The sequence below is a fragment of the Impatiens glandulifera genome, chromosome 1 (assembly GCF_907164915.1).
Source record: "Impatiens glandulifera chromosome 1, dImpGla2.1, whole genome shotgun sequence".
In the NCBI taxonomy this organism is placed as follows: domain Eukaryota; kingdom Viridiplantae; phylum Streptophyta; class Magnoliopsida; order Ericales; family Balsaminaceae; genus Impatiens; species Impatiens glandulifera.
Window position 1 is genome coordinate 56684591 of NC_061862.1, and position 12999 is coordinate 56697589.

The following is a 12999-nucleotide window of genomic DNA, read 5'->3' on the forward strand; positions in this document are numbered from 1 at the left end:
GAAGAAATCCCTCCGCGATGTGTCATGTATTTAAGCGTCGTTATCAATCACCTAGCTAGTCTCCTAACAAGTGAGATTAACATCAGCGTCATACAAAGTAAAGAAATCACCGGTGGTACAATTGACTTTCTCATGTTTTTCACCGTCATCAAATTTTCTTTCTTTATCATTTGTATTTTTGTTCTCTCTTAAGAACGTTATATTCGAATTATAAAGAAACTAATATAATAATATAATATCTTACACATATATTATCTTATATTATAACAATAATTTAAAGTGTTTTATGAAAATTAAACTCATGACCTAAACTATTAAGAATCACAAAATCACTCTGAGCACTTTAGCTACCGGTTACCCATTCTTAAATCATTTATAAGCTTCATTATGTCTTTTTTAAACTACACTTTCATTTTATATATAAGGTAAATGAAATAAAGGATAAAAGTAAGGCCATAACCACCAATTATTAGTTCATTTATAAACTAAATGAAATAAATTATAAGTTCATTTGCTTCCTAAACTTGCATAAAAACCCAGTTTTGATGTTTGTTTCATCAACCTGCCTGAACCTTTCAAAATAGTTGTCCCCCCATCTCTACACAATTTTTGCATCCCTAATTGACAATATTTTATGTTTTCTTTCCAAAGTGCATATCATAACATTAATGAAGTTAAAATAACAAATGACCGATGGTAAGTAATCTGAATCATTTTTTATAGTTCCTACTCATAAGTATGCCACAACAAATTGAAGAAGAAAAACGAAATTTTGATGCAAACACACAAAATGCTTTCCTAAAATAAGTGTAAGCAAACAACTCATTTAGTATGAGTAAGGATCAGTTGAAAGTCAATATCCATGAATGTCTAATCCAAGACTGAAAAACAAATATGTAAAGCAAAATTTCCTATATAATAGATTTGATTTCAAAATTTAAAGAATAAAAATACCAAGACATATGAGTCTGGAGCTCAAAATGCTCCAAACAATGAAATTTGACCAATATCAATATATACTAAATATCACATTGTGATCAAATCAAATGAATATTCATCATTTTGTTTGTTGATCAAACTATACAGGTTCAGAAAAATACAAAAAATGGAAATATTCCTCCAAGTCATCAAAGCAATTTGGGGTTCGTTCCATATCTCCTCCATCATTTTAACTTTCTTGGCAAGATTATCTTCTTCCAGCTGTCCCTATATACAAAGATCACGTCCTCCAGTAATGCACATTCTTTAATAATCGAAAAATCATGTGTAACTTATCAACAGTCCGAGTTTTAAGGCCTAATGTATGACTGGGCCTATACATTATTCTTCCCAGTTGATCATAACCTGCAAGTTACTCCAGCCCCAGCAAACACCCGCAAGCATATTAGCAGTAACTCCACGAAATAAGGACCTAAATCCCTCTAGACGAACTATTTCTCGGAATGCATGTAAAGAATTTATGTACTTAATTGGTTGTCCTGAAGTTAGCATCATCCTTCTGCGAATTGTATCAAATGGATAAGCACAGAGGCCAGAGAATGTTGTCACGCTCCACCCCAACAAGAAACTAGCAAAGAAATTATCCTGTCACATTTAGCAGATAGATATGATGGAGCGCCAAGAGTTTTAGTAGATAAATCGAAATGACATTCTCCCTACTTCAACTAAGGTTATTAGTGATAATTGAACATGATACTTTAGTCTCTTAGTTCAAGACTTTTAATATCAACAATCTACTTATCAATCTCGCCACATTATTCAAATCGTCACTATGTCTGTATTGAAAAAACAATCATTTAATATGTATACCCCCTAATGTCTTTTTACTCAAATAACCTTATTTTTCATAATCTACATCAAACGGAGTAATTTGAAAATAACTACCTAGTTATTCAAATCATTAAACATGGCCTTATTAAGTTGTATATTGGTTAGATGATAATATGCCAAACCACTACTAATAGACACAATAGTTTTTTTTAGCTTGAGAACCCAAATATTGAAGAGTGACTTTATATAATTTTGAGGCATATTAGGAGTTAGGACTTGATAGATGCAGTTATATTGAACAAGTCACCATTTACAGCATTTATGTTGAAGAACTCAATGTTAATGCATAATGGTAAACAATCTCACCTGCAAATTCCCCACAAGAACAATAGGCTTCATGGTGTCATATATCCAAAGTAAGACCCCTGTAAAGAGTAATCCCAATGATGGATGCACTGGAATCCACGATAAAGACCTAAAACACCATCACTTCCAATGTGTTGCTATATACGTCTTTAAGTCCTTTAAACTGACTGTACCATTAATTGGGCACATCCTTTGCATCAGTTGCAAGACGTGTGCGAACATAATCCAGAGGATAAGAAATAAGGAAGATAGTTGCACCAGCAGCACTTCCTGCTGCTACTTTCCTGTAAACCACCTGAAATAACCATCTCTCTCTTTCGAGCAACCAAATACGGCTCTTGAAGTAACCTTTAATGCAAAGTTGAAAGCCTGTTAGAAAACAAAAGTTGGCATCGCTTCATCAAACTAATTGCGCATCTACAAGTATAGTCACATCCAGATCCATTCCATTTGAAAGGTTTCCAATAGTTTCATGTTAAACCAAAGCCAAAACACAGATGAAATCACAATCCCACTTCCAAATAGTCTTCTTGTAAGTATATGAAATCTAGTTTAGAATTTAGATAGAGTTTTGTTCTCTTTATAAGAAAGAAACCAATATTGACATCGTACAATGTGAATCTGTAAAGTGAAGAGTATGAGCTCATATACATAACCCAAGGAACACAGCAAGAAGAACAAGTGCAACCTTGGATACAAAATTCAACTTGATGAAGTATCACACCATTAAAACTAAATTAAAATCATTGAGCTATGTAATTAAAGGTCGTTTCTTTACCTATATAAAGCTAATTTTAGCACAAACATTATAGAATCAGATGAAATTCGATGTACTAGAGAAGATTATAAAAAAATTTATGAATAATCAATCATCTGGGTAGGAAATAACTGTAAAAGGAATTAACCTGAGTTGGAAAGTATCGAATAACATTAGCCTGATTGCCTCTCCATAAAGCCAAAACGCTTTCTTCTCTCAAGACCCTTTTAAAGCAATCGCCCACGCCGGTATAGGGTTTCTTGAGGAACCCTCTCTTCAACAATTCACCCTGATTCTGCAACAAAAGCTTAACTCTTTCTATCGGCGCCGCTGCGCTCTTTGATACCACTGCAGCCGCTCCTCCCATTACCCAATCTGCCGAGAATCGCTCTGAACGAGTCGTTATCTTCATCTCTTTGCCTCTCACCCTCGTTTGTTTGCAGAAGAAATCACAAACAAAAGAGAGAGAAGGAAAGAAAGTGAGCGATCAAATTCTTTAAACCATAAATAAAGATAAGTTAAGGTATTTAGCTTGTTCGCTCGGTAAATAATATCTATATGATTAAAAATAATTAGATAATTCTCTTATATAATAGTATCCATCCATTTATTTATTAAAATATTTTTATTCTTTATAAAAAATTATTTTATAATTAAATATTTTTATAAAAAAATCTTTTTTTCAAAATTAATACCGATTATTAAATAATCTAAAATTTATTCAAATAAATTTCAACCACAAAAGCCTTATATAAACTAGTTATAAAAATTTCCGTATAATGCACACAGATAAAAATATAAACAAAATAAATTATAATATATGTATTCAATATTTAAAAATTTTTAATAAATCATAATAATATATTAAAATTAAAAATAGACATCTCACATTTTATTCACTTCTATAAAAACAACTTATTTTCTCTCATATCTCATCACATATTTTTTTCCAATGAACCTCTCATCTCGTGATCTTATACTTTCATTTTGCTTTATCAAATATCTTATTCATATTTTTTAATATTTAGTATCATGAGTCAATAAAATATTTGATTTATATTTTTTAACCAATTTCAATTGTTATCGGTCTATTATTCATCAGCAAATCACATCACAATCACACTTGGTTAAAGAGTTGTATTTGTTTTGTTAAGTTGCAAGTTAGAAATATACATATAACATTTTTTATTTTATTTTTAACCGTTTTAAGTTTATGAACGGGTCAACCCACAATCCGATCAAAGTATTCATTTACTCTCACATATATATCCAAATTAACCACAACTATCAACCCGGTAATCCGGACACTTTAAAAATTAAGCATCATTATATATATATAGATTAGTTAGTTAAAAGTTGAACTTATATTGTTAAGAATGTCCCGCGTTCATTAAATTTGGTGTTGAATTTTAAATATAAAGTCTTATTAGCCTAGTTGGTTAAAGAGTTGTACTTGTTTTGTTAGGTTGTAAGTTTGAAACATACATATAACATTTTTAATTTTATTGTTTTGTTAGGTTGTAAGTTCGAAACATACATATATTATTTTTAATTTTATTTTTAACCATTTTAAATTTATGGGCGGGTTAACCCACAATCCAACTCAATTATCAATTTACTCTCACATATATATCTAAATTAACCACAACTCTCGACCCGACAATCCGGACACATTGAAAATTAAGCATAATTATATATATATATATATATATATGAGAACGGATAAAGATAACAAAGTTATAACGAAAACAAAGTCACGAATCTGACGTGGCCGACCAGATTTGTAGAAAAGAAAATAATAATAATAATAATTTATGTCTAAAAAAATGTCTAAATTCAACTATCGCGCTCATTGTTCTGAAATTATTTTTCTCTCTCTCAACTCTCTCCGATGAAAATCTTCTAAAAACCTTAGATTTATTCATTCCATTTATACAAACATATTTTTTTTCGCCGAAATGATATGTTTTTCAGTTTCGATTATACAAAACATTTATTTTTATTTTTATTTTGTATAGATAACCAAGTTCTTCAGTTCAGGTTTAACGAACCCTAAATCATTTTTATGTTCAGAAACCCAACAAAGACAACGTCGCAGAAAGAAACTCAGAAGATGAACAAATCGTCTGTTGAACTCAAAAGGTATTATTACTTCTGCATTCAACATGAAAAAGTCTACATACATGGCCATGTTCGGGGACCAATATGTCCTGAACATGGCCATGTTCGAGACATATTGATAGTTCAAATAATACCTTTATAATGTCTACATTTAAAAATAACTTTTATAATGATATTTTCAGACTAATTTTCGCAGTCAAATTTTCAATGTTGAAATGACATTTTCTTCCGAAGAAAAAGTTCATGAATTCTATAAATCACATGCCCAATCAACTAAATTTGACATTTGCAAAGTATGGACCAAAAATGGTGTAGATAGTAAGTAGAAATTCTTCATTGTTGCTTGTTCCAAGAGTGTTATGAAAGTATCAAAGTTCAAAAATCTTTTAAACCTAGACCTACAATTAAGACAAACTGTAAAATTAAGATTAATTTAGTTATTCGGAATGAAAGAAATTGTGATAACACAAGTGTATGTCTGAGCACAACCATACATCGAGCCCTGAGAAGATATGACATATTAGATCTTACAAAATAATAGACAGAAATGCAAAGAGTAGATTGAAATTAAACGATCAAGTCGGAATAACTAGTGAAACTAGAGGGTATGATAACCTATTTTTTTTTTATGAAAAAACATGTATAGATTACATTACAAAAGCTCGAAGGTTGAGGTTAGAAGTGGGAATGCTGAAGCCACTAGTAGAAAAAAGGGTATTAGTAAGGGCTAAAACCGTTACTGAAAGCATCGAACGCCGTTACTGAAACTTATTTGTAACGGCACATAAAACTGTTACCAATCGTTACAAAAAATTACGTTACAGAAACTTCACAGGTATCAGTAACGGCGTTCGAAAACCGTTACTGATAGTCATTGAATAACAGTAACGGTTCTAGCCGTGTAAAAACCGTCACAGAAACAACACGAGTATCTGTAACGGTTTTATAAAACCGTTACAGATAGTAATGGAACAACAGTAACGGTTTTAGCCGGCTAAAAACCGTTACTAAAAGACTGATTTTATCTGTAACGGTTTTCGAAAACTGTTACAGATTCTCGTGTTGTTTCTGTGACGGTTTTTTATTTCTTAAAACCGTTACATTTAGATTTTATTAACGGTTTTTGTAATTATTTAACCGTTACTCTAAACCCTAATAGTTTTTTTTTTTTTTACAAATTTTTACCTATTTAAAACCTCAATCATTAATAACCAATAACCAAAAACCAAAAACTACAAATCATCAATACTAAAACCCAAAAATACAATCATTAATTCAAAACAATAATCATCCACAAACCTACAATCCATCCAAAAACTATAATCCATCCAAAAACTACAATCATATCACAAATTCACAAAAACCATTAATTAACGTATTTCAAATTACATTTCACTGACCAGAATTGAAGTGGGAAAGCGACGATCACGAGGAAGGGGATCATCTCTAAGTAGGAGGGGCATCATCTCGAGTGGGAGGGGCAAGGTGGAAGTTGATCACGGGGAATCCTGGATAATAAGAAGTTCATTGTCGCTCTCATCTCAAGCATCTCATCCCGCATTCTCTCACGCTCTCTTCGAGCTTCTTCACGTTCATCTTCACGCTGCATCAATAACTCTTCGCGCTCCATTTCACGCTGCCTTTGTGTTTCCTCACGCTCCATTTGACGCTCGACTAAGGCTTCTTCGCGCTCTCTCCGTGACTGAGCTTCTCAGCTTCACGCTCCTCTTCGCATCCTCTGTATCTCCTCAAGTAAAAGTGCTTTTGCGTGTCACCGCGCTGTGGGCTAGTACCACCACGAGCATCAGGTCTAAAAGATCTAGGTGTGACAACCGGAGCCAAAACCCACAACTCGCCCATGTCCCTGAGACCCGAATGCGCACTCACCAACTGCAATTCATTTCGTTCGTGTCTCTTCTATAGCAGTTCGCAAGGCAGTCTACAAAACACAAATTACATTCATTACTACATACATAAAATAAATAACAAGGAAATATAACTAATAAACACGACTTACCACTTTTGTCTTGAAATATATGGGGGAACCTCCGGATTTGATCTTGTAGAGTCGGTTTCTTTGTATGAGTGGTGCAGAAATATTCTGCAAATTAGCGACGTACCGGTAGTCTTCTCCTGTATAAAATTTAATTATTAATAAAACGTAATAACAGTATACACTTTGTTATTCAATGATAAAACGAACCATTGCTTCTCCCACTTGCGAAAATGAGATGCTGCCCGCATGATTCTTGTACACAACATTGCGACCTATTTTGCGCATTCACAGCACTTGTTTTCTGCAAATAAGAAAATATTTGTGTTTAATGAATGATTAATGTAAGAGCTATTTATAAACACATTAATTTACCTTGAATTCCGGCGTGAGAAAGCGACGATCAAGTAGATAATTCCAATCACTAATTTCGATCTCGGGAGGGGGATTTGCCCTAATCGCTTGCTCGTCACCTTCACGGGATTTAATGTATATGGTGTTCCAATGACATCTCCATCTATCCCATAATTTGTTGGCTTGAAATAAACTTTGTCTTCGATAGTTGTTGATGTCATCCCCCACAGCCACGAAAGGATCCTAAATAGTTAACATTAAAATACGATTATAGATTGTGTTGAATACATAATGGACTTAATAATATAAAAAGTTATATACCGTGATAGCCATCCATATGTGATCTAGATGTGTGGAGCTCAGGTCCGACCAACGCAAAGTCCTATGAGGTAGTGCATTGGAGTCTCGAATGACACTCCCAATATGCCTCGACCAAGCTGTCCTATTCTCGCACATTGGTTTACCATCAACAGGGTTAAATTGAAGAGTCATCTTTTGCCCCGCTTGCAATCTACCAACAACTTTATTCTTGTTCTTGCCCCGTCTCCTTCTCGAAATAGATCCTAAAATTAAACAAAAAATTATATAGGATCACAACAACTAACTTAAGCAAAACACAAGTACCTCCATCTTGCTCCTCAGAGGGGGGTTGTGTCTCATCATCATCATCATCACCGGGGATAGTGTTTGGTACACTATCAACATTCATGACATCATCAAGGTCCAAATCAATTTCCCCGATAGAGGTACACAATTGCACGGGATCTTCTGAATGCTCCTCGGTCCTTTGTATAAGGTCGTGTAGCGCGCTGTTTAAACTCTTACCTTGCATTCTTTTAGGTGCCATGATAGCTGCAAATATTGAATGTAATGTTTATAAGACAAATTTACAAGTAACCCTTCATAGAAAATAATTCAACCTTAATTAGAATAACGGGGATTTATTGGTGTCACAATTTTCCATTCAAGCCTTGATGCCATATCTGTAGAGTAAAAGACTTGTTGTGCTTGGCTTGCCATTATGAATGGTTCATTTAATTGAGTCTGTAGAATCCTGTTGATATTTATACTAACATAACCATACTTATCAACTTTAATGCCCCGATCTTTGTGATAAACATCAAACCATTTGCATTTGAAGAGAATCACTCATCTTCCACAAAAGAATATCACTTCTATGATTTCATTGATCACTCCATAGTAGTTAATAGTCTCGGTCCCATTATTACCAACAACCAAAACCCCGCTATTTTGGGTAGTCAAGCTTTCGTCATGTTTTTCAGTGTTAAAATTGTACCCATTTATTTTGCACGAGTTATATTTCTTTGCATACAATGTAGGCCCACGTCCTAAAATCTTAAGATTCGTTGTCCTATCGGATTGATCGGTTAGTTGCTCCACCTATATATTCATTAGAAATTATTGTTAAACTAATTGTCATATACTAAAAAAGAAAATTGTTGAGACGATTACTTACTCTTTCTTGGAAATATCTAACGTATTGTTTATCCCGAGCCTCATTGGAAATATTATGAGGGCATGATTGAACGAAATCGCTGCGCAAATGACAGATTAAATTATTACTTTCTTAAATCATACCTCATATGAAATTAATGGACTTACTTATAATATTCTTCAGCTTCGCGACAATTTTTTAAAATGTACCAATGAGCACGCTCACGATCACCCGGTTCATATGTGTAGGATGTGCCATTAGATAAGTCTTTCATAGTGATGAAAATGGAGAATGTTGTACTTGTATTTATGGATTCATCATTTGACTCTTGATCGTCCAAATATCGGGCACACATGCTCATACTCTCATTCAAAATGTAACTCTCGATGATTGAACCTTCTGGAAAGTTCCTGTTCCTAAGGTATTTCTTGAGTGTGCTCATATATTGTTCAACTGGATACATCCATCGATACTGAACGGGCCCTCCAAGACAAGCTTCAAAAGCTAAATGAACTGGAAAATGCACCATTATATCAAAGAAAGAAGGTGGAAAGATCTTCTCCAATTTGCAAAGTGTCAAGACAATGTCGTCATGTAATGTTTCCAATTGCCCGCGTTGTAAACTTTTTGGCAAAGCAACCGAAAGAACCTTGCTAAATTCACCACCGGCATCGTACACATCATCGGGAAGTAGGCCACGTGTAGCTAGTGGAAGGAGATATTGTAATAGAATGTGACAATCGTGACTCTTCATCCTGATATTTTTTCTCCTCCATGTTTACACACGCCCCTATATTTGAACAAAAACCGTCGGGCATTTTAACATCTTTCAAAAACTGACATAAACGTTTCTTATGTTCTGAGGACAATGCATAGGGGGGCGGCGGACACCGAAGAACACCATCAACTTCAACCGGATGTAAGGAATGTTTTATGTTCATTATGACCAAATTTTTCCTTGCTTTAATTCCATCCTTGGTCTTTTCTTTGAAATTCATTAAAGTTCCCAACAAACTATCACATATATTCTTCTCAATATGCATTACATCCAAATTATGTCTCAACATCAAAGATTTCAAGTAAGGCAATTGAAAGAATATACTGAATTTGTTCCAATTATCACCTCGGGATTCATGTATAACTTTCGTTTTCTTAGGCAGGTACTTTGTCAAACAAATTTCCTTTAGATCTCGCGCTTGCATTTGAATTTCGGAACCCGATAATAGTACAGGAGGATCTCTATGCTCCGTATGCCCGTCAAACGTATCGGTCTCTTTGCGCCATCGATGATTAGACGGGAGGAATCGTCGATGATTCATGTAACACTCCTTCTGGCAATTTGTTAACCTCAAAGACGCGGTGTTCTGATTACAAGACGGACATGCCAATTTACCCTTTGTACTCCATCCAGACAAATTTGCATAAGCCGGGAAATCATTAATAGTCCACATAAGAGCTGCCCGTAAATTAAAATATTGTTTTCTGCTTGCATCGTATGTCTTCACACCGGTATTCCACAATTCCGTCAACTCTTCAATAAGTGGCTCTAGAAATACGTCAATACAATCACCGGGACTTTTTGGACCTGGAATGAGCATTGAAAGAAGAAAATTGTTTTTATCCATACATGTGGTAGGAGAGACGTTGTAAGGGATGAGAATAACTGGCCAAATGCTGTACGATGTTTTTCCGCTAGCAAAAGGTTGAAAACCATCACTAGCCAAACCAAGTCGCACATTTCGAGGTTCTGTTGAGAAATTTGGGTACAAGCTATCAAAGGTCTTCCATGTCATTGAATTAGCAGGATGCCTCAACACATCATCTTCGGGATTGTTATCTTTATGCCAAGTCATGTGTGGAGCAGTTTTGGAACACATGTATAATCTTTGCAACCTCGGTTTTAATGGAAAATAGCGCAGAGACTTGTTGGGTATATATTTACCATTCACCTTCGTTCGAATTGCACCATTAGATTTATTGACATTCCACCTAGAAAGCCCACAAACTTTACATTGCTGCAAATCCTTATCCTCTTTACGAAAAAGCATGCAATCATTCTTACACGCGTCAATTGTTTCGTACGATAGGCCCATGTCTTTAATGAATTTCTTGCACTCATAATACGAATTAGGTAGTTGATTATGACTTGGCAGTATTTCCTCCTTCAATAAACTCAACAATAAATCAAATGACGTGTTTGTCCACTGACCTACATTTTTGATGTGAAGAAGTTTAAGAAGAGTTGAGGCTTTGGAAATGCGAGAACCTTCATACAAAGGTAGTTTCGAATCGTCCAACAATTTGTAAAACGTATTAGCATCATCAACGGGAGGCTCATTTTCACTCGGCCGTTCATTATCAATGTTGACATTAGGGTACAAATCAGCAATAATATCTTCCATTAGATGATCCTCAGCAATAATATCTTCCATTAGATGATCCTCACAAACTTCAACATGTTCGTCTTCCATGATATTAGTCTCGTTAGTCGGTGGTTCATTGATCGGTTCGTCTTCAATTTCATCATCTGATTCATCTTCCTCCACATTCTCGGTAACAGCATTTACAAGTTGACGTCCAATTGATCTCTTTTCACCGTGAAAATACCAAAAACCATAATTTTGTCTTATGCCGTATACAATTAGATGGGATCTAACCACACTCTTATTCTCATATACTCGATTTGCACACCTTACACAAGGACATGCAATCGATGATCTACCCGTAGACTTTTCAGCAAATTCTATGAATTTGTCAACCCCCTCACTATATTTAGGATCAGTACGAAGTATAGTCATCCATGTTTTGTCTGAGATTTCCATTTAACCTAACATACAAATTAATAATCCAACAACCTAACATCAATAATAAAACATACAAATCATTTATTAATATACCAATCCAATAATCTAACATTCAAATAATTTACCTAACATACAAATTATCCACTAACCTAACATACAAATTATCCACTAACCTAACATACAAATTATCCACTAACCTTATAACATACAAATTATCCACTAACCTAACATACAAATTATCCACTAACCTAACATACATTATATCCACTAACCTAACATACAAATTATTCACTAACCTAACATACAAATTATCCACTAACCTAACATACATTATATCCACTAACCTAACATACAAATTATCCACTAACCTAACATACAAATTATCCACTAACCTAACATACAAATTATCCACTAACCTAACATTCAACATTGATTGTAAATAAGAACTAACCTGGATTTTGAAGTGTAAACTACAATACGCGGCAGCAAAGACAATGGCAATTTCAAACAGCAAGAATTGAAATTTATATGCAACCTGATTCAACAATTCAAACGCAAAGAAGTCATCCATCTATCTAAAACAATACACCAAAACTATAATTAAGATTGTTGCAGCGAAATACCTTAATCGATAGAGTGCGGCGGCAAATGGGACGGACGATCAACTAGCAGAGCTCTCGAGAATGGGAGGCGCTGATCTAGAAGAACAAATACACATAAAAATTTAATCTCCAATCTCGATGAATAATCAGCACAGCATAGTAGGAGAAACAAAAATTGTGTATAATCATGATCATCATCTGACTCCAGTCATGATAAAAAGGTTATGCATAAATGTTGATTTAAACGAATCATTAAATTAATGAATGAAGAAACCTCGCCTACTGGAATATATTAATCAATGCAATACTAATAAGGAAATTTGCATAATAAGGAAATTTGCCTTTGATCTAAAGTGCAATTAAAACTGTCTACTTCTGAAGAACTAATAAGGAAGTTTTCTAACTACTATAGCTCTGCAGTCTATAAAGAAGACAAATTACAATCAATAAGTACACCTAAAGAACAAAAATAAACAAGATTAACACTGAAATCATGAATAGACAAGGTCAAAATCACAAGTACAATATTGTGCAGGAAACCAGTTTAACTGCATACTAATATACTCTCCAAGTAAACAGTATTGTCACAGCAAGGCCTGCTACTGCCCCAACAGAGTGTGAATCATACCATAGAACACAATTTGCAAATCACACTCCTAGAACATGGAGGGCATACATATAACTGCTCAAATAAACAATCTCTAGCATTTGTACAGTACTTATGAGACAAGTCTAGAGTAGTTAACATCAGCAGCAAGCAATAAATTTGCCAATAA

The 12999-nt window shown here is 34.2% G+C and overlaps 1 pseudogene; it reads right to left on the reverse strand.

The window, feature by feature from the left end:
- Window positions 1–975: 975 nt before the first annotated feature.
- On the reverse strand, window positions 976–3390 carry LOC124920928 (annotated as a pseudogene).
- Between the last annotated feature and the right edge of the window lie 9609 nt (window positions 3391–12999).